General features: G+C 36.0%; 1 non-coding gene and 1 pseudogene across 1 annotated transcript; one reads left to right on the plus strand and one right to left on the minus strand.

The window, feature by feature from the left end:
• Positions 1-534: 534 nt before the first annotated feature.
• On the plus strand, positions 535-639 carry LOC131275163 (U6 spliceosomal RNA). The gene has a single exon (XR_009182598.1). It is a non-coding gene; the product is annotated as a U6 spliceosomal RNA (small nuclear RNA).
• Positions 640-26638: 25999 nt separating this feature from the next.
• Positions 26639-26944, minus strand: LOC139437239 (non-histone chromosomal protein HMG-14 pseudogene; annotated as a pseudogene).
• Between the last annotated feature and the right edge of the window lie 859 nt (positions 26945-27803).

Consider the following 27803-nt stretch of genomic DNA (forward strand, 5'->3'; position numbering starts at 1 on the left):
ACAGAGGCTGTCTCAAGGTACAGCTCTTTCCACTTCCACTCAACCATCTAAGGTCACTTTCCTGCTAAATGTGGAAGATGATATCTGCCATGCTAACTTCACCAAGAGATGTTGAAACGTGTTCAGAATTTCTTTGATGGAAGATGCCATGGCATTAAAATCAGGGCTGGGAATGGTTTTCAGGCCTTAATTAAACTTCTGTCTCCTAACTTTTGGTCAGACACTGTGAGGGAGCAACCTCCTGGTTTAGAATTCTTTCATCTTTTTGCTGGAAGAGAATTTTGTGTTTTGGTTGTATTGAGTGGTAGACTTCTGTCCTCTGCATATTACCCAGGTCTCATTTTTCTTTAGCTTATGAATGTCAAGGGAGTTGAATTTTGTTCCAATGTTGCTATAGAATTGTCTGGACTACTGATGTTCTACCACCAATAAATATTTTTATATGCCATTAAAAAAAATCTAATGGCAATAAAGTAGAAATTCATAACAGATCAAATAATCAGATAAAATGCTATATAAAGTATGACTTATAGTGCTCTTTTTGGCAGAACATATACTAAAATTGGAATGATACAGAGAAGATTAGCATGGTCCCTGTGCAATGATGACACACAAATTTGTGAAGTGTTCCATATTTAAAATATATACATATATATATATGACTTACAATCCCCTTTGGCAAAAAAAAAAGAGCTCCCTAACTGTTCATAGAAAAACAAATAAAACCTAAGTAAACACCATTCCTTTTAAAAGGACAGACTGATGGGAAATTATATGCCTGGATTACTTAACCTTTAAGCAGACAATGCTGTGAAAACGAATGACTTCCCTGATATGTATTATAGATTTTAGTACTGATCTCTTTTTCCAGTGCTGCACTCTTCTGTGTTTGGAACTTTAAAAATCCTCTCTGGTTTCCTATAATTTAAGTGAAGAAACTGACACACACACATGCACATCCAAATAATGGCTTTATTATTAACAGACTAGATAGCAAAGAAATTATGTCACTATTATTATTATCAAAAGTCTTAACTTTTTAGGGCAAAATTACACTAAATATCCCACCTTAAGTGTTAACCCTTTATGGGGAGGAAAAATTACTTTTGAAACTCAGACTTCAGTGTACATCCAATAAGTTTTAAATTATGTGGAATGTTTTAAATTTGTGAAGTCTTAAATACTGTTTTTTTAAAGATTTATTTTTTATTTATTTCTCTCCCCTTCTTTCCCCCCCCCCCCCCCCCAGTTGTCTGCTCTCTGTGTCCATTTGCTGCATTTTCTTGTTTTTGTCTGCTTCTGTTGTTGTCAGAAGCACGGGAATCTATGTTTCCCTTTGTTGCGTCATCTTGCTGCGTCAACTCTCCGTGTGTGCAGCACCATTCCAGGGCGGGCTGAACTTTCTTTCATGCTGGGCAGCGCTCCTTACGGAGGTGCATTCCTTGCACGTGGGGCTCCCCCACACAGGGGACAACCCTCCGTGGCAGGGCACTCCTTGTGCACATTAGCACTGCACATGGGTCAGCTCCACACAGGTAGAAATGTAAACCATAATGTAAACCAAAAATTTATAAAAGTGTAGAGTCTAAAATATAAACCATAATGTAAACCAAAGCAGAACCATGATTAGTAGCTATGTTTCAGTATCTGTACTTCAGTTGTAACAAATGTAACATCCATATGTAAAAAGTTCATTATTGGGGAACGGGGAAAGGGTTTGATGTTGGGTATATGGGAGTCCCCTGCATTCTATATGTGACTTTACTGTGACCTAAAACTTTTTTGAAGACATAATAAAAATTAAGAAAAAGGAAAGGATGTACACACTAAGAAATGGAAGAGATTGCTTTGCCATTGTACATACGGAGAAACACCTATTACAGTGATGACAGGCAAAACATCAAAAAAAAGTTTTATGATATTTTTCATTTTTTAATACCCCAATCTATTTTTTACTTTAGTTTAGTTTGTCTAAATTATTATGTACTGGGAAACGGATTTGACCCAGTGGTTAGGGCATCCGTCTACCACATGGGAGGTCCGCGGTTCAAACCCCGGGCCTCCTTGACCCGTATGGAGCTGGCCATGCTCAATGCTGATGCGCGCAAGGAGTGCCGTGCCACGCAGGGGTGTCCCCCGTGTAGGGGAGCCCCACATGCAAGGAGTGCACCCCATAAGGAGAGCTGCCCAGTGTGAAAAGAAAGTGCAGCCTGCCCAGGAATGGCACCACCCACACTTCCCGTGCTGCTGTCACAACAGAAGCGGACAAAGAAACAAGACGCAGCAAATAGACACCGAGAACAGACAACCGGGGGCGGGGGGGGGGGCGTGGAATTAAATAAATAAATAAATCTTTAAAAAAATAAAAATAAAATAAAATATAAAAAATAAAATAAATTATTATGTACTGATAACTCTGCTTATGAGCCTCTGTGCTTGAAATTTCAACTAGGCCTAGAGCTTCAAGGTGCCTAAGAGTTACCTCCTGAGAGCCTTCATGTTGCTCAAATGTGACCACTCTCCAAGCCAAACTCAGCATGTAAATCCATTACCTTCCCCTCAGTGTGGGGCATGAATATTGGGGATGAGCCTCCCAGGCACCAAGAGATCGCTACCAAGCACCAGCTGGTGATGCGACTAGAAAAAGACCTTGAATAAAAGGGGGAAATGGTAAAGACAAGTGAGATTATATGGCTAAGAGTCTTCAAAATGAGTTGGGAGGTCATCAGAGGGGTTGCATTTAAGCACGTCTCAGCAGGATCCCAGAGACAGCTAAAGTGGATACAACCCCAGATAGTGGTACTCCTGAGGGCGATGGAAACACACAGGGTTCTATGGTCATGGCAAATGGCTCTTAAGTTCAGTGCCTTGCCAGTGGGCCCTACTTTGGAATTTGTACTCCTGAGTGTGATGGAGTTGGACTCAGATATGACTTCTCTATACATGCCTCTTCTGTCACTGTTACTGAATCTGTGCTTGGTGCTGGGGTTGGTGTATGATCAGGAGACCTGATTCTCTAGACTGTCCATGTGCCAGCTGTGACCTGAGCCTCAGCAGAGTTGCAACACCTACTCTCCAGTTGGTTGGACTTACCCAGGTCAGCTAACAGTGAGGCAAGGATTGTCAACCACCACACCAGAAAACTTGAGAGAGTCTAAAACTGCAAGCAGGAGAATCCCATCCATCAGCCATGTGGCATCTAAGTTCCCTCTTAATTTAGAGGTGGAGTGCCCATCACCATCCCACAGTCCTCAGGATGGAGGAATAAAATATGGATTAGAGTTGACTTACTGGTATTCTATTACAGAATTATTATGACTCTAGCAATGGAAGAAATTGTATCACTGATGTGGAAACATTGACCATGGGAGTTGCTGAGGGCAGGGAGAGGGAAGAAGTGTGATATGGGGGCATTTTGGGGACTTGGAATTGCCCTGAATGATATTGCAGGGATAGATGTAAGACATTATATATCCTGCCATAACCCACTGAATGGACTGGGGGAGAATGTAAACTACAATGTAAACTATAATCCATGCAGTGTAGCAGTGCTCCAAAGTGTATTCATCAAATGCAATGAATGTGCCACACTGATGAAAGATGTTGTTGATGTGGGAGGAGTGGGGGTGAGTGAGAAGTGGGTATATGGAACCTCATATTATTTAACGTAACATTATCTGTGATCTAGGTATCTTTTAAAAAAAGACAATAAAAAGGAGGGGGAAGACAATTAGTTTCTTGTTACACATTTAGTCTGATTTTTGTTGCTTATCAGTTTTAATATTGTTCTTGAAAACGGTTGATGCTATGTTATACAGAACTTTTCTAATAAATTTATAAGCTTTAAAAAAGGAATTCTTCAGCTTTCTTATATATCTGCAGAAAATTTTTTTGTGTTAAATTTTATTGTATATAATTCTTGTTTTAAAATTTTAATTGTAGAAGTCACAGAGTTGCAGAAAATCATGTAAAAATACAGTTTCTCATAATCCCCCTATGCTGGACACTTTGCATTAGTATGGGAACTTTGTTACAATTGAAGTGAAAATATTAAAATTGTACTATTAGGGAAGTGGCTGTTGCTCAATCAACTGGGCTCCTGTCTACCATACAGGATGCCTGGGGGTCACATCCTGGGGCCCCCTTGTGAAGGCATGCTCACCCGCACACTGCAGAGAGCCACCGGCCCACAAGCACAATGAAGAGCAACTCAGCAAGGTGATGCAAGAAAAAGGGAAACAAGCAAAAACACAGAAAAGCATGCAGTGAGTGCACACAGAGAACAGACAACAAGCAAGCCACAAGGGATTGGGGAACACATTCATATATACAATTCAGTGTTGTTAATTTCACTCACAGTATTGTGCTATCTTCACCACCATCCATTTCCAAAGCTTTACAATTAACCCAAATAGAAATTCTGTACAAATTAAGCATTAACTCCAATTATCACTCCCAACATGGCCCCTGGTAAGCTATGTTCTAGATTTCAACTCAATGAACTTGCTAATTCTAATGTATCATATCAGTGAGATTGTACAATATTTTTCCTTTTGCATCTGGCTTACACCACTGAATAATCATGTCTTCAAGGTTCATCCATGTTATTATATGAATCAGGATTTCATTCCTTCTTACAGCTGAATAATATTTCATTGAATGTATATATCACATTTTAAAAATCTACTCATTGGTTGATGGGTGCATGTGTTGTTTCCATCTCTGGGCAATTGTGAATAATGACAGTATGAAGATCAGTGAGGAAATATCTGTTTCAGACCCTGCTTTCAAGTGTTTTGGGTATATAATTAGAAGAGGGATTGCTGGATCATGTGATAATTCTATACCTAGATAACTGAAGGCCTGCCCAAGTGTCTTCCAACATTGCTGCACCATTTTACATTCCCTCTAGTAATGAATAAGTATTCCTATTTCTCCACATACTCCCCAACACTTATAATTTTCTCTCTTTTAATAGTATTCATTCTGAGAGTGAAATATTAGATCATTGTGGTTTTTATTTGAATTTCCCTAATAACTGATGATATTGAGCATATTTTCATGTACTTGGAGCCATTTGTATAACCTCTTTGGAATAATGTGTATTCAAGACTTCTGCACATTTTTAAAAAAAATTTCTCTCCTCCCCTCCCCCCCCCAGTTGTCTGCTCTCTGTGTTCATTCGCTGTGTGTTCTTCTGTGACCACTTCTATCCTTATCAGTGGCACTGGGAACCTGTGTTTCTTTTTGTTGTGTTTTCTTGTGTCAGCTCAGTGTGTGGCACCATTCTTGGGCAGGCTGCACTTTCTTTCATGCTGGGTGGCTCTCCTTATGGGGTGCACTCCTTGTGCATGGGGCTCCCCTACATGGGGGACACCCCTGCATGGCACAGCATTCCTTGCACGCATCAGCACTGCGCATGGGCCAGCAACACATGGGTCAAAGAGGCCCAGGGTTTGAACTGCAGACCTCCCATGTGATAGGCAGATGCCCTATCCATTAAGCCAAGTCTGCTTCCCAATTTTGCACATTTTTAAATTGGGTTCTGTGACTTTTTATTGCTGAGTTTTAAAATTTCTTTATATATTCTCGATATTAAACCTTTATCAGATATATATTTTCCAAATATTTTTTCACATAGACTAGTAGTTCTTTCAGTTTTGTGATATGGTCCTTTGATGCATGAATGTTTTTAATTTGATGAGTTCCCATACTTACCTATTTTTACTTTATTCCTTGTAATTTGGGTGTACAGTTTTAAAACCATTGACTAACACAAGATTTGAAGAAACTTCCCTTCTTTATCTTCTAGGCGTTTTATAGGCCTTGATCTTATATTTAGTTCTTTGGACTATTTTGAGTTAATTTTTGTATATGCTATTCAATTGGTGTCCTCCTTAATTCTTTTGCATTTGGATGTTGAATTCTCCCAGCATCAGTTGTTGAAGAGACTACTCTTTTAGGATTGAGTGGTCATGGGAGCCTTGTCCAAAATCAATTTGCTATATACCCAGAAAAGCTGAGAGCAGTGACACAAATAGATATCTGCACAGTGATGTTCATAGCAGCATTATTCAAATAGCCAAAAGGTGGAAACAACCCAGGTATCCATCACCTGATGAATGGATAAACAAATTGTGGAGTATACACATGATGGAATATTAGGCAGCAGTAAGAAGAAATGAAGTTGTGAAACATGACAATATGGATGACACTGGAGGACATTATTTTTAATGAAGCAACCCAGACACAAAAGGATAAATACTGAATGATTGTTCTATTATGAACTAAATATATTATGTGAAATATGAATATGGTAGAATTGCATATATAAGCCTGTTTTTCTTTGAAGCTGAACAAATGTAAGTTAATACTACAAAATGTTAATATCAGACCAATAAAAAACATTATACTAAGTGAAGGAGACCAGATACAGACTACTACATATTGTATAATTCCATTTATATAAAATCTAAATATAAATCATTATATAAAGGTGAAGGAGATTAGTGGTTATGTAGTTGTGAGGAAGGAATGTCAAGGGGTGTGGAGTCTTGTTTTTTGGAGCAATGAAATTATTCTAAATTTTTTGACATGATGGATATATAACATTGTGATTATATTGGAAGCCATTGATTATACACTTTGTATAGAATTGCCAGAAATGGCAACTATATACATTGGGGGATACATAGATTGTGAGGTGACGAATGTTCTTGTCTGTTAGTTTGTCCGTTTTTTGTTTTTTTTTGTTTTTTATTATTGAAATAATGAAAATGCTCTAATAATGATTGAAGTGATAAACACACAACTATGTGATTATAGCAAATACCGTTGTTTGTACACCTTGGATGAATTGTATGTTTATTAATATGAATCAATAATATTGATTTGTAAAAACATCAATTTGAAATATATGTGAGGGTCTATTTCTGAACTCTCAATTTGATTCCATTAGTCTATATATCTATCTTTGTGCCAGTACTATGCTGTTTTGAGCATTGTAGTTTTATAACAAGCTTTAAATTCGGTAGTTTTAATCCACCAACTTTGTTATTCTTTCTAAAGTTGATCTTCACTATTCATGACCCCTTACAATTCCAATAAATTTGATACCTAACTTTTCCATATGCAAAGTAGAATGTTGGAATTTTTATTTGGATAGCATTGAATCTTTAGATAATTTTGGGTTGATGTCTTAAAAATATTTAGTGTTCCAATCCATGAATAAGAACTGTCCCTCCATCTATTTAGGCCTTTGATTTCTTTTAGCAATGCTTTGTACTTTTCTGTGTACATGTCCTTTACATCCTTGGCTAAACTTTTCCCTACATATTTTATTCTTTTAGTGGCTATTATAAATGTAAGTTTTTTTTTTCATTTCCTCTACAGACTGCTCATTATTAGTGTATAGAAACACTATAGATGTTTGAATGTTGATCATTTACTCCACCACTTTGCAGAGTTTATTAGTTCTGATAATTTTTTTGTCAATTATTGGGACTTGCTACATGTAGGATCATGTCACCTGCAAATAGTGAAAGTTTTATTTATTCCTTTCTAATTTGGGTAACTTCTATTCATTTTTCTTGCCTAACTTTTCTGGCTAGAATGTCCAATACATTGTTAAATATTATGTTAAATATTAGTGGTGACATTGGGCAACATTATCTGTTCCAGATATTAGAGGGAAAACTTTCAGAACTTCACCACTGAGTACAGTGTTATTGTGGAGTGTTCATACAGGTCTTTTATCATGTGGAGTAAGTTTTTTCTATTTCTCTTTTTTTGTTGCCATCAGGAAAGGATGCTAGATTATGTCAAATACCTTCTGTGCATCAACTGAGATGATCATGTGTTTTTTCCCTTCATTGTGTTAATGGAATATATTATATTAACCACCTTTTCATACCTGGGATAAAACCCTTTTTATCATGTATTATTTTTTAAAGAATTTTAATCAGATATTTTCAAGTTCCCTATTTTATACTTATGATGTGCAGCTGGATTTGATTCACAAGTATTTTAAGGATTTTTCACATCTATATTCATAAAACAAATAGGTCTGTAATTTGCTTTCCTTGTTAAGAGGGAGAAGTTGGCCTTATAGAATATGTTAGGTAGTGTTCTCTCTTCTTCAGTTTTTTTTTAAAGAGTTTGAACAGAATTTTTCTTAATTATTCTTTGACCAATTTGTAGAATTCTCCTGTGAAGCCATCAGGTCCTGGACCATTTTTTTTTCTTGTTGTGAGATTTTTGATGACTGAATCTATCTCTTTATTTGTAATTGATCTTCCAGAGTTTGTGTTGATTACTTGTGTGTTTCAAGGAATGTGTCCATTTCTGATCTTTCTTCTTTTCCCAACCTTTCACTTTCAACTTATTATTGTCTCTGGGTCAATGGTCAGTCTATTGTTAACAAGAAATAGATGGCTCTTTTTTTAAAAACCATTCTGTCAATCTGTGCCTTTTGATTGGGGAGTTTAAGACATTAACATTTAATGTTAGCATTGTAAAGGCAGTACTTACTTCAGCCATTTTGTCCTTTGGTTTTTATATGTCACATCTGTCTTGTCTAATTATATGCCACATCTTTTTTGTTTATTTGAAATCATACAAAGTAAATTTTCTTACACAATGGAATGAAGTTGGAAATTAATAAGCAGCAGAGAACCAGAACAGGCACAAATTTATGGATGTTAAACAACACAGTTAAACAATCATTAGGTCAAGGAGGAAATTGCAAAAGAAAACAGAAACTACCTTGAAAGAAATGAAAACGAGAACACAACATATCAAAATTTATGGGAGGAAGCTAAAGCAATCCTGACAGGGAAATCTATAGGCATAAATACCTATATTTCAAAAGGAGAAAGAGCTAAATTAAAAGACCTAACTGTACACATGGAAGAACTAGAAAAACAAATTCCAAAGCAAGCAGAAAGAAAGAAATAACAAATATAAGAACAGAATTAAATAAAATTAAGAATAAAAAACAAACAGTAGAAAAATTGAACAAGCTCAAAAACTTGTTCTTTGAGAAGATTAATAAAATTGACAAACTCTTAGCTACAAAAACAATGAAAAAAAGAGATGAAGCAAATAATGAAATTAAAAAATGAGAGAGGCTATCACCACTTACCTCAAAGAAATAGAGTATCACAAGAAGATACTTTGAAAAATTTAATCCAACAACATGGATAACTTAGATGAAATGGGCACATTTCTAGAAACACACTAGCAACATACACTGAGAAAAGAATAGAAGAACTCAACAGACCATCACAAGTAGTGAGATTAAATTAGTCATCAAAAGCCTCCTAACATTGAAAAGCCCTGGACCAGATGGCCTCACAGGTGAATTCTCCCATTCATTCTTGAAAAAACTAACACCAATACTGCTTACACACTTCCAAAAAATAGAAGAGGAGGGAGCATTTCCTATCTCATTTTATGATGCCATCTTCACCCTAATAACAAACCATATAAAGAAAAACACCACGTGTACATCAGTTTCAGTAAATATAATATGAATACGTAAAAAGAAAAAAAAAAGCACCACAAAAAGAGGAAAAATACAGACTAGTCTCCCAATGAATGTAGACGCTAAAATCTTCAACAAAATGCTTTGCTAATCACATTCAACAAGACACCAAACAAATTATATACCATGCTCAAGTGGGTTTTAGCCCACAGTTGCAAGAATGGTTCAATATAAGCAAATCAATCAATGCAATACACCATATTAACAGATCAAAAGAAAAAAATCACATAATTATCTCTACTGACATAGAAAAAGAATTTGACAAGATACGGCATTCTTTCTTGAAGAAAACACTTGGAAACAAGAATAGAAGAAAATTTTCTCAACATTATAAATGGTATATATGAAAAAGCTACAGCTAAGATTCTCAATTCTCAATGGTGAAGGGACAAAAGCCAATTTTTATATTTATATGTAAAGATAAAGGGCCTCAAATAACCAAATAGATCTTGAACAAGGAAACCTGTACTGGAGGAATTGGACTACCTGACGTTAAAGCACACTACAAAGTTACAGTGGTCAAATCTGCACAAGCATAGAAATATTGACCAATAGAACCAAACTGAAAGTTCAGATGTAGAACTGCATATTTAGCCAAGTGATATTCAACAAGGACACCAAACCCACTCAAATGGGTCAGAATAATCTCTTAACAAATGGGGCTTGGAGAACTGGATATCCATATCCAAAAAGAATTAAAGTGGATCACCATCTCATACACTATGCAAAAATTAACTAAAGATGGATCAAAAACCTAAATATGAGTCAAGACTGTATAGCTCCTAGAAGATAACAGAGGGTAGCATACATGAGATCTTGTAGTATATGGTTTCATAAACTTTACACACAAAAACATGAGCAATGAATAAAAATAGATAAACCAGATCTCCCCAAAATTAAAGACTTTTGTACTTCAAAAGTGCTTGTTAAGAATGTGAAAAGGCAGCCAACTCAATGGGAGAAAACATTTGGAAGCCACTTATCCAACAAGGATCTAATATCCAGCATATATATAAAGAAATCCTACTTCTCAAAAATAAAGACAACCCATTTAAAAATGGGGAAGAGATTTGAATAGACACTTTTTCCAAAGAGGAAATACAAACGGCCAAAAATCTGTGAAAAGTACTCATCATAACTCACTATAAGGAAATGCATATCAAAACTATAATGAGATATAATCTTACCCCATTAGACAGGGGTAAGATAAAAAAAAATGAAACAAAAGAAAACTATGTGTTGGAGAGTATGTGAAGGAATGGGAGCACTCATTCACTGCTGGAGGGAATGTAGAATGGTGCAGCCTTTGTATAGGATAGTTCGGCAATTTCTTCTAAAGGTAACTATAGAATTGCCATATGATCCAGCAATCACACTACTAGGTATATACCCAGAAGAATGGAAAGCAGGGACATTAGCAGTTATATGCACATCAATGTTATAATGGAATTATTCATTATAGCCAAAAGTTGTAAGCAACCTAAGTGTTCATCAGCAGATGAATATATAAACAAAATATTGAAATACATATAATGGAACATTACTCAGCATGAGAAGGAATGTAGTTTTGACATGTGCAACAACATGGATGAATCTTGAATGCCTTATATTAAGTGAAGTAAGCCAGTCATTAAAGGATAAATATTGCAGGATTTACTGATATGACCTAAGTATATTGAGCAGACATAGAGATAGAGTCTTGAAGATAGATTACCAGAGGACGAGAAAGGAGTAGAGAGTGGTCGGCCAATGCTCAAACTGAACTGACCCAATAAAAAGGTGAAAGTGAGTGTTTGGCAGTGGAAGGGGTTGATGGTGGTGCAGGGATATGGGTGAGGTCAACAGTAATGGAGTGTGAGGGTGAGATGTGTTGAAGTGTGGTTTCGACTATCATGGAAATGTGGGTAGGACTGGAGGAAGGAACAGGTGAACTCTGGGGAAGTGGAGGTCTGTGGTTGGAAGTACAATTGGAAGAATGTTTTTTTGGCAGATATGGCTGAGGAGGGTCACTGATGCAAGGTGTAGGTGGTGGGGGTATGTTTGGCACAGGGTGCATCTAGGGCATGCTTCTATGGAATATGAATGTGTTCATCTTCTCATAGGGTTTTATCTCAGTGGGTGGAGACCCACACATTAAACAAGAAAATACTAAATTCCCATCTTGGGGAGTCCTGGGTCCTTCTCAAATATAGGGCAAGAATCTCTAGAGTACATAGGCAGTGCCTAATAAAAGGAAACAGACCAACATGTCAAGTCCTCAGTATGAGTGCATGTAACTATGAACCTTATTCTTATAATATTGAAACTTAGCCTAATGATAACTATTGCTTAACAGTTACCACCTGAGAACCTCCTAGTTACTCAAATGTGGCATCTAAGCCAAACACAGCAAATATAAGCACTACCTTCCCCCTTCTCCTTCCTACATGAATATGACTCCCATGGATGAGCCTCTCTGGCACTGAGGGATCAATGCCAGGCACCAATGAGTGATGCATTAGGAAAAAGATCTTCACCAAAGGAGGAAAACATCAAATAGAAAAGACCTTTTTATGGCTAAGAGATTTCAAAATGTGTCAGGAGGCCATTGCAGAGGTTACATTTATGCATGTCTCAGGAAGTTCTCACTGCCACTGTAAGCAAAGGCTCAAATAGGGGTGCTCCTGAGAGCTCTAGAGCCATCAGACACTATGGGCAAAGCAAACAATCCCTTGAAAGCAGCACCCTATTGGTGGGCCTTACCTTAGAGTATATGACAATGTATTTCCCCAATGTGGCAGAGTTAGACTCATACATAATTTCCCTACACTTGATTCTTCTAGCCCTCTTATATGAGCCTACAGTTAGCACTATACCCTTTAAGTATATGTCTCAGAGACTTAAATCTCTGGTCTGTTCATATGCCAGTTGAGCTCTGAATCTCAAAAGAGTTGTGGCCAACACCTACTCTCCAGCTCATCAGCCTTGCCCAGGACAACCAACAAGTGACGATGATGGACCATCCCTTGCCAAGAAACAGAGAATATCTACAACTGCAAGTAAAACCACTCCTTCTATTGGCTCTATAAGATCTAGGCCTCCTCTAAATCTGAGGCAGTTTGGACATCACAACACCCAAATTCTTGAGGTTGAAGAAAGAGAAAAAGAGAAAATATAAGGGGATAATGCAACCATGGGAAAATTAAACATCAATATTGTAGTAATGGAATAGCATGTAACATTGTTATAAAGATAGTGGTTGTCAGAGGTTCTGAGGGGAAGGTAGGGAGTAATAGGTGGCAACAGGGCATTTATAGGGCATTGGGATTAAATGCAAATCACCATGTAAACTATAGACCTTGGCTAGTAGCAATGCTTCAGCATTTTTTCAACTCTAATCTACCACACGTTTGTAAGATACAATTTAGAGAAGAAGATGTGTGAGGTAGAAGGAGTGGGGTATATGGGAATCTCTCATACTTTTGATGCACTTTTTCTGTAGTCTAAAACTTATCTAAAAATAAAGTTCATTATCTTTAAAAAAAGGTATGGAGGAAAGATAGAGTGAAAGCTAGGTAGAAAAGCTACCTGGCAGAGTTGTGAGCTTCATTTAGAGGAGGGGTTATTAACCATTTTTTTTCCATGGACCCCTTTGCCAGTTAGGTGAAAAACATGGACCCTTTAATAACTCCACACTATACTGTGAATTTTTTAATAAATATATCACACCCACACCAAGTCCCCACAAGAATAATGTCTTTTTTAATTTAAATTAACATTAACTCTTTCTCAAACAGTTCATCATATGATGAGGATATTCAGGTCTGAATTCACTTCAGTCAAATATGGATTTAGCCATTGAATACATTCATGAATAGTTATAAAGGATTGTAAGATATTCGTCTTTTGAAATGTTCACATCTTGTCATATTGCAAAATTTTATTTTAAATTATTGAGTTTTTAAAATTATCTGTCTTGAAATTCTTTATACTTTAATATTAATTCATTCCCTATTTCAATTTTACTATCTACAAAGGTGTTGGGCTGTAATATATGAATTAGTCAAATATGTTGATTTTAAAATGAATTACATCATGTTTTATACAGATATTTAGCTATTTACAGCTAATTTTTTTAACTTTACCTGAATAATGAAATTAAAAACATTTCAAATATTAAATAGCATCCCAATTTAAATTTATTTATCACAAGTACTTATGGTTATGTTGGTTTCTGATTTTATTGTTTGTAATTATTAAAGAATTTTATGATTTTGTCTTTAAAAATGGTTCATAGAGAATTTTTTGTTAATTGTAAGTGTTAATGCTTCCCCCATATTTTGTTTAGAATTGTTTAAAAACAGATTTTTCTATATGTAAGAAGTCTATATATTGCAATTATTTTAATTGGAAAATAAAAGACTATGTACCATAAGTTTAAAAGTTGATTGAATTAATAAAAAAAGTAAGACGAGATTGTGGAGATGAAATTTGACCACAAAGATTTGAAAATAAAATATAACATAAAATTTGAAACAGATTATTGATTAAATGAAATATAAAATGAAATTAAAAATGAAAGCATTAATTTAAAATAGCTAATGAACTTAAAGATAAACATGAAAATTTACCCTAAATACTGCAAAGAGAGGAAGGAAATGAAATGTCACACATGTATATTCATGTACACACACAAAAGAAATTTTAAGGAATATGGAGAATAAAGAAGAAATAAATAGAAGGTAAGAAGGCAGTTTTTAAATTGGAGTAGCTGGCATTTCCCTAAAATATAAAGTGTATGATTCAATGTGTTCAGAAAGAATAATTTATCCTAATCCAGTTATATAAAAAGTATCTGTAAATGGTGTGAAGGATAAATTTGTTTTCCCTTCTAGGTATGCTGTTTACCCTTCTCCAGCATGCTATTTTCCTTGGAGTCTGTACATTTTTGGACTGCAACAAGGAGATCACTGTTGTTGGCTTCTGGTTGGATTTTCCAATTCTGGGAAATCAGAGAGAGGGAATTAATTGTAGTCCAGGATGTTTATTCTCAGCTCCTTTTTTTGTGGCACTCCCTGAGGCTGGCTGCATTCTCTAATCAGGGGTTCTTAACAAGGGGTCCATGAGCTTGAATTATCCAACATGTAATTAAAATTATGTTAAGACATCATTTAGTATAAATATTTAAATATCTAATATTGCAGAGTAAAAAAAAATGTTTCTGTCAAATTAGCATCTAGATTTCTTCTGTTTTAATTTAGATTAGGGAGAAAGCAATAGTGAGGATGCTTTGTTTTGACCAACCTTTTACTTTTTCTTCATATTCTTTTTACTACTTAATTACATCTAAAATGAATGGCAATATATTATTTTGTTTTACACAAATGCAATGATTTTTCTCCTCAATGTGAGAAAATATATATTCTGCTATAACTTACCATTAAATTAAGCATTCCTACACAGAATATTTTACTTAACTACCCCTGCCCTATAAGTAACTAAATAACTGGAAGTAAGTACAAATTTTACAAATGATGACATATTATAAATGCTATTGACCAAATATTTCTGTAATGATCAGAATTATGATGAAGCCTGATATCCATTATTTTGCTTTTACTATTATTAACTGGTTAATTTCTCTTATTTGCTGTCAAAATACTTTCCCTTTAATGATTTTTATAAGTTGTTATTAATTGCTTTGTAAGTGAAGTTAAGGACTTTCACAATTATAATTAATTATTGTTGGCTTTTCTCTACAACATACATATGTTTATACATTTTAAATGTGATAGAATTTCTATATCTCATGTGTATATGATGTTTTCACTCAAGTATCATCTAAAACACTTACAATTAGAACATTATTATTCAGATGCTTTATTCACATCTACTTACTGAAGACATGCTGATAAAATCATGTGACAATTTCTGTCAATTCTTGGTTATCCATTACACAGTTATACAGATACACAGATATTGATGACATTGGAACAGAAAACCATTAGCCTTTCAAACCTTGGGTGTATATTTAAAGGCCACAATGTATGTCTCATGTGCCAACCATTTAATCTTAAGATTTAGTATTATTTATTAAACTTGAATGACAAAGGAAAAAAAAATAAAGGCAATGAGAGAATTTGTTTGAACATATTCCAAAGGTCCTATTTACAATGGGTTTACACCCACAGGAATAGATTAAGATCAAGAACATGCTTTTGTTGGGTGGGGAGTGATAATATAACCAGCCACTTCCTTCCTGAATATTTCCAGAGAACAAGGATATTCTCTTATGTAACCACATTAAGCCCAATTATCAAGTTCAAGAACCTAATTTACATAATGCACATGGCTTATATTCCAATTTTTTCATAACTCAATGATGCTCTTTGGGCATTATGTTCTACATTATGAAATCTGGTTCAGGATCTATTTAATTTTCATTGTTTCATCTCTTTCTCCTTTTAAATTATGGTAACATATACAATCCATCTCAACCATTCCCAATTTACAATTCTGTGGTCCTAATCAAATTCACAGTGTTGTCCTTCAGTCAAAACCATCCATTACTGAACAATTTTTATCAGCCCAAAGACTCTGCACCAATTGTTCATCAACTCCCTATTCCCCCTCCTGCCCACTCCAGTAACATATACTCTACTTTCTGTCTCTATGACTGTGCATAATTTTAGTTATTTCTTATAAGTAGAATCACACACCATTTGTACTTTTATGTATGACTTATTGATGTTTGCTATTTCTCTTTCAAATACACACATGCACATCTACTAAAAGAAAAACCATATCCTTTTCACACTGACTTGTTTATAAGAAAAATTTAATTTCACTACAAAATGACACTGCACTACCACATATTAGATGGTTAATTATAGAATATTGACTTATTATCATTTATGCACATTAAACAAATAGGTTAATTTATTGCACACAGACCACTAGCAAAAAAATGATAATCCATCTAAGATTTTTATTAAAGTCCCTGAATCAAGGGAGACCATCACACTGGATAACACTCAGAAGGAGAAATTTATAAGTATATTTATAAAGTTTTGGATTCTGAAGTGAAACAATTTAAGACAGGATTTTAAATACTGTCAACTATATGGCATTGGGCAAAATTTGCTACCTAAGAGCTTAAAGATGTTGGAGAGGGAAACAGTAAGACAAGTATCTTGAAGTGATGTCTTAAGTGTATTGGGATCCATCCTGATGAGCTCATTCTTCTCTTCAAAAGAAGGCTCTCTGCTGAGATGAACAAGTATCTGCCCAGATACATTGGAACATTTTAATTTCCTAAAGGAACAGTGAAGTTATTTATTGGTCTGAGGTCTTACCTTCCTAAGGAGGGATTTATTGGAACATTGTTATGTTCCTGCAGGAATTCTCAGTTCTCATTGTCACCTTGTGATTATTCTCCAGTGAGATCTGAAATGTAGATTATTCTTTTCTATAGAAGTGATCAATTGAGATCCATGCCACTATTTTTTATACCATCATTGTATATCAAGTGTCTCTGTCATTGTCATATTGTTGTAGAGAAGTCAGGTGTATGCGGTATTGAAGGCCAGGACATGAGAACTCTGAGAAGGAAGTTGATTTATTTCAACCGACTGGACTCGGTGGACTCCTGTCCTAATAAAAACTGAGCCCCAAATAGAATTTTGGGTTCCCTTTTATACAGAAAAGATATAAGGGTTGGGAGTTAAATGGTGCCTTTTTTGAAAGAAAATGACTTTCCTTGTTAGTTAAGTGTTTGTCTGAGTACTAGATAGGTTTTTAATTAAAGTACCCCCCACATTTCAGGTGAGCTTGAATTAGCATATCCCCCACATTTCAGGTGAGCTTGAATTAAGAACTCCCCCACATTCCATCTGGATGCAACTTGGAATACACATTCAGTCTTACATCCTTTCTGAACCTTCAAAGACTGTAGGGCCTATATTACTTATTTGGATTTCTAGAGACTAGGTACAATTGGAAACAATTTTGAATTTATGCACAGGCTATATTAATATAAACCTTTGCAGATGTCAGGTTTTCCTCTATTTTTCATTAAATGATTGCTTAGATGGGAAAACAGCTGTAAAAAGCCTTTAACAATGTGGAGAATACACTTTAGAGTCCTGTAACAGAGACACATGATAAGAAAATAATTAAGTTTACAGTTTTTATTTGTACTAAATTTCTATCTAATCCAGATTCAAAATTCTCAAATCAGATTGAAAGAACAAACAAAATCAGATATTGCCTGTTTTTTAAAAATTGCCTAATATGTTGATTTTAAAATGCCATTTCTTAGTTCACTTGGTAGTATTAAGAAAACAGAATGTTCTGTAGGAATATTAACAGAACGTTTTCCTCTGAACTTGCACATGTGCTACCTTAAGAGCAGAATACTATATCTGTTGTTTTGTTGTTTCAAAGCAGCCCCTGTCTAATTTTATGTATTTATTTGGAGAAGAGGTTTTTGTTATTGATATTATGTACCTCACTTGGGAAATTTTAAATTGTGTCGTGTGGGATTTTCCCCAATTATAATTGTGTAAATTTTGAATTTAAGAAGTTTGAAGGTAAGAGAAAACAGCATAAATTTCCCTTTTCAGTGGTGTGGAAGATTACTCATGGGGCCCATAAAGGCATGCTCAAGTCCAAACACCCTGTCCTGGGGGCAAGAATTCATTTGTACATGGTATTTTCAAAGATGTATTAAGATAAGTCTAAACTGTTTATATTGTGGGTCTTAATCCAGTATGACTGGAGTCCATATAAGCAAAAGAAACTTGGAACTAGAGGTAGAAACCACAGGAGGAGACAGAAAGAGACAGATTGCCATGTTATAGAGGCAGAGATTGTGCAACTGCCAGAATGCTGTGAAAACATGGCTTGACAATACCTGGATTTTGGACTCTTAGCCTCCAAAATTCTGAGACAAGGAACTGTTGTTTAAGCCAAAATTACAGAAACATTGGCAAACTAAGACAGGTGACTAAAGTATTGATTCTTAAATTGAGATCCATTAGATGATTTTTTAAATAGTCATTTCTTAATTTTGGTATCATTTGCCATTTGGAGAGGCTAATAATTGTTTTCAAAACCATCAAGTTGTGTCTCCATATGAACATTCTTTCCTTCAACTTATTTTTCTCCTCTTGCTTTTTATATATGAATAAGCAAAAAATATGAGGTCCCCATGTACCTCCCACCCCCCTCACTCCACTCCTCCCACCCCCTTCACCTCACTCCTCCCATATCAACAACCTCTTTCATCATTGTGGCACATTCATTGCATTTGGTGAATGTATTTTGGAACACTGTTCTTAACATTGTAATTTACACTCTCCCCCAGTCTACCCGGTGGACCATAGCAGGACATACAATGTCCCACATCTGTCCCTGTATTACCACCCAGGACAACTCCAAGTCCTGGAAATGCCCCCACATCATATTTCTTCTCTAGATTCTTTTTAGAGCCATCTGCCACACCTCCTTCCTGAAACAAACAAAATAACTCAGACTTTATATACTTAATTTATGTTTATACATATTTATATTTATTCATATTCAGAATATGGAAAGACATGTGATGCAATGTAAATAAGACACCTGTGATAGAAAGAAAATAAATGAAGTTACACCAAGTCACTGACTTGAGAAAATTTGCAGGCTGCAGCACAGGAAATGGAATAACAGTTCTAATTGAGGAGCTATAGGAATTGAGGAGATGGAGCTGAGATTCTGGGCAGAAAAAGGTGTTTAGAGTTTAGCATAGAGTGCAACAAAGGAGTCAGCTACACAGAAAAATAAGCCTGGAGATCTTCAAAATCTCTTAAGCTTTCAGTAGATACTGTTTGCACACACGTGAGGAAACTGTCCAACAGAAGGAAAATGCCAGTTGCTAAATATTGGCCAGGAATAGTGTGTATATTCTCAACAGTCAAAAGGAACATCTCATAATTGAGAAAAACTGGATAATCACAAGGGTCTTGCCCTAGTAGTTGGGAAAAATTAACCTTGGAATAAACAGTAATGTGGTTTATTCTTTTATTCAAATCTACAAGGAGACATGATAATATCAAAGCATTTCCACAAAACTGAACTAAGGACTTCAATAAATATTAAGCACATTTATAGGAATACAAAATACCCATCAGAAAAAGGAAAATTCAAATTATTTTACCAAACAATGATTACTAGGCAACTTAAAATGGGTGAAAATCCAACAGATGAGGAGATACCTCAATTAAATTGACAACAAACTGAGGCAAATGTTACAAGTAGGAGGAAAATAACCAAAAGAGTTATTATAGTTGTGATATGTTTTGAAAAGTTAAGTAGAGATATGGAGGCTATAAAAATTAATGTGTAATTCAGAAACAAAAATTATGTGAGTTGAAAGTTATTTAGATTGGTATTAATGATGGGATAGACATTTTAGAATAAATTAGTGAACTTGAGGATATAGCACTAGAAAATAAAATTGGAAAGAAAATGGAATTTCAAATTTGAAAATAGATTAATAATTTGGGGAAATCTTTAACAGAAACCTAGGTAACTGGTGAATCTGAAAGAGGAAAGTTTTTAGGGAAGTAAACATATTTGAAGTTCTAATGATGGAAACTTCAGTTTTGGGAAAAAAAATCAAACTTTAACATAACATATACAAGGAGTTCCACAGACCTCAGTCATAAAATTCTTGAAGAAAACTCACCAGAGCACATTAAAAATTGCTGACAGTTAGTGATAATGAGGAAATCATAAAAAGAGCCAAAGTGGATAAACATTACATATAGAGGAACAAAGATAAGAATGATAGCAGATTTCTCCCTGGAAACAATGTAAGAGAGAAAACAGTGGAGCAACAACTTTAAATTACCAAAAACAACAACAACAAAAGCAACATAAAATTAGATGTACAATAAAAATAACTTTAAAAAGTAAAGATAAAATAGACATTTACAGACATTCCAAGTAGAAGAATTCTTCACCAGAAGACCCCTATTACAAAAGTGTGAAAGCAAGTCCCTTCAGGAATAAGGATAAATGGTATAAGTTGAAAATATGGATTTACAAAGATGATTTAAGAGCATCAGAAATATAGAGAGATTGAGAGGTGAAGAAATTTGTTTATTATTATTTTTTTATAGAAATAATGAAAATGCTCTAATAATGATTGAAATGATGAATTCAAAACTATGTGATTATAGCAAATACCACTGATTGTACACTTTGGATGAATTTCATGCTTTATTAATATGTATCAATAAAATTGATTTATTAGAAAAGGCAAATATGTGGCTAAATACATGAGCTTTTTTTATTAAGAATTGTGTAAGAGATAACTGACTAGTTAAACCAAAAAAGTAACAATGTATAACATATCTGTAAGTCGAATATATCACAAAATAGTCCAAGGGCCATGAGTGAATAACTGGAAATACACTATTGTAATATTTTTACAATGATTGTGATGTGTATTAAAATCAAATGAAGGTAGACTTATATGAGTTACATATGCATGCAACGTACTCTAAAGCAAAAAACGTGATCAGAAACAAAGAATTACAATTAACAATTTGATGGAGAAGATAAAATATGCTTAAGTTATCCAAATGAAAGACAAAAAAATTAGTAAAAATAAACGATGCACAATTTTAAAAGAAAAAATAGCAATATAATTTAAGTAAACTTAAACATGTCAATAATTGTAATTCAAAGGAAAACATTCACAAAATTTAAAAACAAAGCTATATAATGCTAATACTGATTGAAAGAAAGCTGGGATGGCTAAATTACTATCAGATAAAGTAGACTTCAGAGCAAAACATTGACAGGGATCATTCATGCATGATTGGCACTCCAATGAAGGTTTTGCTGAGTTCACCAAGAGAAGCTGGCTGGCTGTAGTAGTGATGGAAATTCTCCCTTCTGTCTGTGGAAATCATCACTTCTCCTTGTAAGGCCTTAACTGATTGGATGAGACTTCTCTTATTGTTAAAGGCAATCACCTCGTTTGGTTATAGATGTAATCGGCCATAGATACATTCAAGTTCCTGATGATTTGATTTAAATCAGGGGTTCTTAACAAGAGGTCCACAAGCTTGAATTGAAATTTTAAAAAAAACATTATTCTGGTGGGGATGTGCTGGCACAGATGTGTTATTTTATTAAATAATACACAGTGTAGTGCGGACTTAGTAAGGGGTCTATGGTTTTCACCCGACTGGCAAAGAGATCCATGGAACAAAGAAGTGAAGAACCCCTGATTTAAAACCAGAAAATATCCTCACAGTGAAAATCATGCCAGTGCTTGCTGGACCAAACAACTGAATACCATAAAGTAGCCAAGCTGACACATGAACTTAACTGTCACAGAACTATACTTAAACTCTTTAATTATGTTAGTGTTTTTCCATTTCCTTTTATCTTTTTTCTTCTTTATTTTCTTCCAAATGTTACATTAAAAAAATATGAGGTCCCCATATGCCCCACCCCTCCCACATCAACAAACTCTTCCATCATTGTGGCACATCCACTGCACCCGGCAAAAACATTCTGGAGAACTGCTGCAGCACATGGAAGGTGGTCCACATTGTGGTCCACACTCTCCCCCAGTCCAACCAGTGGGCTACGATAGGACACAAAATGTCCAGCATCTATCACTGCAGCACCACCTAGGACAACTCCAAATCCTGAAAATGCCCCCACACCAAACCTCTTCTTCCCTCTCCTGACCATCAGCAACCACCGTGGCCACCCTCTCCATATCACTACAATTTCTTCCCTTACTAATCACAATATTTCCCCAGCAGAACACCAGCATGTTCACTCTAATCCATACTCTATTCCTCTGTCTTGTGGACCTGAGATGGCTATGTCCAGTCCCCCTCTACATCAAGAGGGGATTTAGATTCCACATGGATGATGGATGCAAGTCTCCTGCTTGCTGCTCTGGGCACTCTTGGCTCCCTGGTGTGGTGGTTGACCCTCTTCAACTCCCTGTCAGCTGGCCAAGGTAAGTCCAAGAAACCAGAGGGTAGGAGCTGCAAGTCTGCTGAGGCCCAGGACCTGGCTGTCACATGGACAGTTCAGAGTTTCAGGTCTCCTGAGTATACACCAACTCAAACACCAACCACAGGTCTGGTAAAAGAAACAGAAGAGGCATGGGTAGAAAGGTTATATCTGAATCCAACTCCATCACTCAGGAACACAAACTCTAACATAGGGCCAACTGACACATCCCTGAACTCCAGAGCCATCTGTCTTGATCATAGAACATGTGGGTCACTGCAGCCCTCAGGAGAACCAGCACCTGGGTTTCTATCTACCTTGGCTGTCTTTGGTACCCTGCTGAGGCATGCATAAGCATCACCCCCTGATGACCTCCCAACTCTTTTTTGGAGACTCTTAGCCATATAAACTCACTTGGCCTTTCCATTTCCCCCTTTTTATCCAAAGTCAAAAAGCAGTTTTTAACACCTGATATTACATGTAGGCTGAGATATTCTGCTGGTCTGAGTTGACCTCTTTGTTCATGGTCTTTTTGTAGTTACATCATCATATGGTGCTTGGTAGTAATCCCTTGGTGCCAGGGAGGCTCATCCCCAGGAGTCATGTCCCATGTTGGGGGGAAGGCAATGCATCTACATGCTGAGTTTGGCTTAGAGAGTGGCCACATTTGAGCAACATGGAGGCTCTCAGGAGGTAACACTTAGGCACTCCACAGCTATAGGCCTAGTTCATATTTTAGGCACACAGGCTCATAATCAGAGCCATCAGTATCAAGGACTCATTGTTGGACCTTCCATCTTTATTGGTTTTTGCCATTGCACTTGGGGGATTGCTGTTGTTCCATTGGGCAGTGTGATAGAGCTCCCCTGGTCAGGAATTCAGCACTCTCTCATCTATCATTTCCAACTGAAAGCACTATGAAAATATCCAAACCTTTCTATGTACCCTGTATACATGCCCTGGAGAACTCCTTCCCAACCGTTTGCTCCCTACTACTGACACCCCACACAAGTGCTCCTCCCCCACCATAGTTGAACCTCTCTGTAGTCCAACACTTCTTCAAAAAGGAAGCCAATATATTGCCAGATTCCATTAATAGAAAAATGGAATATAGTGATGGGTTTAAAGGTTAGATATAGAATACATAGAAATTTGGAAATATTAAATAAAGGAAAAATAAATTGGGGTATTAAAAATTGAAAAAATGAAAAAGCTTTGTTTTTGACATTTTGCCTTTCATCACTACTACGGGTGTTGCCCTCTGTGTACAGTGGCAAGGCAATTTCTTCCATTTCTTCGTCAGGGTCTACCTCTTTTCTTTCTTTCTTTTCTTTCTTTCTTTCTTCTTTCTTTCTTTCTTTCTTTCTTTCTTTCTTTCTTTCTTTCTTTCTTTCTTTCTTTCTTTCTTTCTTTCTTTCTTTCTTTCTTTCTTTCTTTCTTTCTTTCTTTCTTTCTTTCTTTTCTTTCTTTCTTTCCCCTGATTATTAAGTTTCTCTTGACATAAGTTTTAGGTCACAGTAATTCATGTATACAATATATGATACTCCAACATATACAACATCAAACCCTTTGTCCCTTCCCCAACAGTGATCTTTTCACATATTCATATTATATTTGCTGCAGCTAATGTACAGATATTGAAATGATAGCTTTCAAACATGGTTCCATTTGGGTTTACATCATGGTTTATATTTTAGACTATACAATTTTCTAAATTTTTAGTTATCTTATGTTTTACATTATGGTTTACATTTTAGCCTATAGGCTTTTACACATTTTTAGTGTAATTTAACATGACCTATATGCATCATGGCATGATCTTGTGGAACACTTCCATTGCCCCACAGTTACCCCAATTCCATGTATTTAACACCTCTTTCCCCTTCCCCTCAGGGCCCACCATGGCAATCAATCTTCATTACTTGAAGGACCATATTCAGAGATACTTGCAAAAATGTTGAGGGCTTGACATACTTGACTGCCCTAACCTATTGGGAGCCACTGATTCTATCAGGTGATACAATTCCCTCTGTTTGAGAACATCAGTCCTCCCCAGGATGTGGGCATACCTTCACTGTCATTATATGAGTCTCCAACCAATGATATAATCCACTATGACTAAATGAGCACACACACACTCCCCAGAAGCTTGCACTGTGTCAGATGCCCTGCCTTAGGCATCCCAAACAGGCAACTTTCTATATTACATTCTCTAAAGAGCTTTCTCTGGACCACAATTTCAACCACATACCTGACAATCTCCCATGAACAAATGTTCCCCTCACCCTCTCCCCAATTTCTTGGGCAATCTGACCCATCCTCCCATCCCTAGTGCCCCTAAAACCTACACACCCCCACCCAAAGTTATCTCTATGCCCCATTTTATCCCTTCCCTATACAAATACTTACCTCCAGCTTATCATAGATTTCACCCAAGTAGCTGTCAGCTCACAACCTTCCTCTACCCTCCTACTACCTTAAAGTTTATCATCCAATCTCTAGCTCTCTGAGACAGCTTGGTTTACTTATCTCATTTCAGAGAGGTCATGTGGTATTTATCCTTCAATGCCTGGGTTGCTTCACTCAATATAAAGTTCTCAAGATTTATCTATGGTATCACGTGTGTTTATACTGTATTTGTTCTTATAGCTGAGTAGTATTCCATTGTATGTATATACCACATTTTATTTATCCATTCATCTGTTGATGGGCATTTGGGTTGATGTCATTCTTGTCAATAGTGAATAGTGCTGCTATGAACATTGGTGTGCATATATCAGTTTGTGTCCTTGTTTTCAGATCTTCTGGGTATATACCCAGCAGTGGAATTGCTGGGTCATATGGCAAATCTCTAGCTAGTTTTTTGAGAAATCACCAAACTGTCCTCCAGAATGGCTGGATCCTTCTGCATTCCCACCAGCAGTGGAATTCCTCTACATTCTCTCCAACAATTGTAGTCTTCTGAGTTTTTGATAGCTGCCAATCTTATGGGAGTAAGAGGTATCTCATTGTTGTTTTGATTTGCATTTCCCTAATAGCTAGGGATTTTGAGCATTTTTTCATGTTTTTTAGCCATTTGTATATTATCTTTGGAGAAGTGTCTGTTCAAATCTTTTTCCCATTTTTTAAATGGGCTGTTTGTCTTTTTATTTTCAAGATAGAGGAGTTCTTTATATATGCAAGATATAAGTCTCCTATCAGAAATATGGTTATCAAATATTTTTTCCCATTGTGTTGGCTCTCTTTTCACTTTCCTGACAAACTCTTTTGAGGGGCAGAAGGCTTTAATTTTTTTTCTTTCATAATTGAGATTTTTATTGGTTGTTTTGAAGATCAGCACAGACATTATGAACAACTTGTACACAATTCTTAATGTACATAGCAAAACCCTAAAAAGCCATGTAGTTGTTTTTCTAAAGTTATTCCAGTGACTTTCCAGCTTAAAATTTGAAGGCAAGTTTTCCTTAAGAGAATGTCAAGTACCAATATTTTCAAACATTGATAAACTGTTACATCTTTAAGTCCCACAAATTCACAATACCATACACACTATATACATTTCCAATCTTTCACAGCACATTAACAAAGTTATTAGAAAAACTGGAAGACCAAGACAAAGGATGTTACAGAGTTCTGAAAGGGAGAGCCAAGGTCAGGAAGTGGTTTTAAGAAACATGCTACTAAAAAAACATGGGAATAGAAGTAATTTAAAATGTTCAACACATATTAAATGCATAACTTTGATTCTAAATCACCATTTAGTACATATTGTATTAAAGGGTATAAAAACTGCCACCCCCAGTGGAACGTTGATGCCCAAGACAGTCAGAGCCTCCCATAATTCAATATCACACTATTTTCTGTTTGTACCAAAAAAATAAACAGGCAGCAAATGATTTCCCCTCTTTAAAAAAAGCATTTACACTTAAAAAAAAGGGGATGAGGTGGGATTCCAATCGCCTTCTTAAAATGTTTCTTTTAGATCTACTAAAAAACTTGCATTTACAAAATAGCTGATAAAAATATTCCTCTGGATTGTACAAGAAGGGAGAAACAGGGACCACTGATAAGACATGGTGTATGGTATTAACCAGACTTGGCTTCTTTCTCTCCTGCATCATCAGAGGCTGGACTCTCCTCATTTTTAGTTTCTTCATTTTCTGCAGGTAAATCTTCTTTAGTTTCTTGGTTAGCCACTTCAGCTTGTTTTCCCTTTGCTCCCCTTTTTCCTTTTGGTTGCACTTTTTTGTCTGAAGGTTTATCCTTTCCCGCTGCCTTTTTTGGCTTCTCTTCCACTTTCACAGGAGTGGGTTTGGCAGATAGCCTCGTGGCCCTCCTCTTGTGCTCCTCCTTTCCCGCCGCTTCAGCCAAGCTGAACTTCCCCTTGGGCATCTTGGCGGTGCTGCGGCACTCGGAATGCCGAGAGCCTTCACGAAGCCGGGCTACTGGCCGCTACCGCTCCTTCAGCTGCCCGAGCTGTGGGGACAGCAGCGGGGTCCAGAAGGCTTTAATTTTGAGGAAGTCCCATTTATCTATTTGTTCTTTTCCTGCTCGTGCTTTTGGTGTGAAGTTCATGAAGCCGTTTCCTATTACAAGGTCATGTAGATGCTTCCCTACTTTGCTTTCCAAAGTCTTTATGGTCTTGGGTCTTATATTTAGGTCTTTGATCCATCTTGAGTTGATTTTTGTATAAGGTGTAAGTTGGTAATTCTCTTTCATTCTTTTACATATGGATATCCAGTTTGCAAGGCACCATTTGTTGAAGAGGCCATTCTCTCCCAGTTGAGAGGGTTTGGTGGCCTTGTCAAATCCCATATGGCTGTATACATGAGGATCTATATCAGAACTCTCAGTTTGGTTCCATTGGTCAATGTGTTTATCCTTGTGCCAATACCATGTTGTTTTCACTACTGTAGCTTTGTAGTGTGTTTTGAAGTCAGGTAGTGTGGTTCCTCCAATTTCATTTTTCTTTTTCAATATGTCTTTGACTATTCAGGGCCTCTTTCCTTCCCAAATAAATTTCATAGTTTCTCTAGTTCATTAAAGAATGATGTGTTGATTTTTTATGGGATTGCATTGAAACTGTAGATCAGTTTTGGTAGGATAGACATCTTAATAATATTTAGTCTTCCTATCCATGAACAGGGAATATTCTTCCATTTATTTAGGTCTTCTTTGATTTCCTTGAACAGTGTTGTGTAGTTTTCTGTGTATAAGTCTTTTACCTCTTTAGTTAAATTTATTCCTAGGT

Source organism: Dasypus novemcinctus, chromosome 21 (assembly GCF_030445035.2).
Source record: "Dasypus novemcinctus isolate mDasNov1 chromosome 21, mDasNov1.1.hap2, whole genome shotgun sequence".
NCBI lineage: Eukaryota > Metazoa > Chordata > Mammalia > Cingulata > Dasypodidae > Dasypus > Dasypus novemcinctus.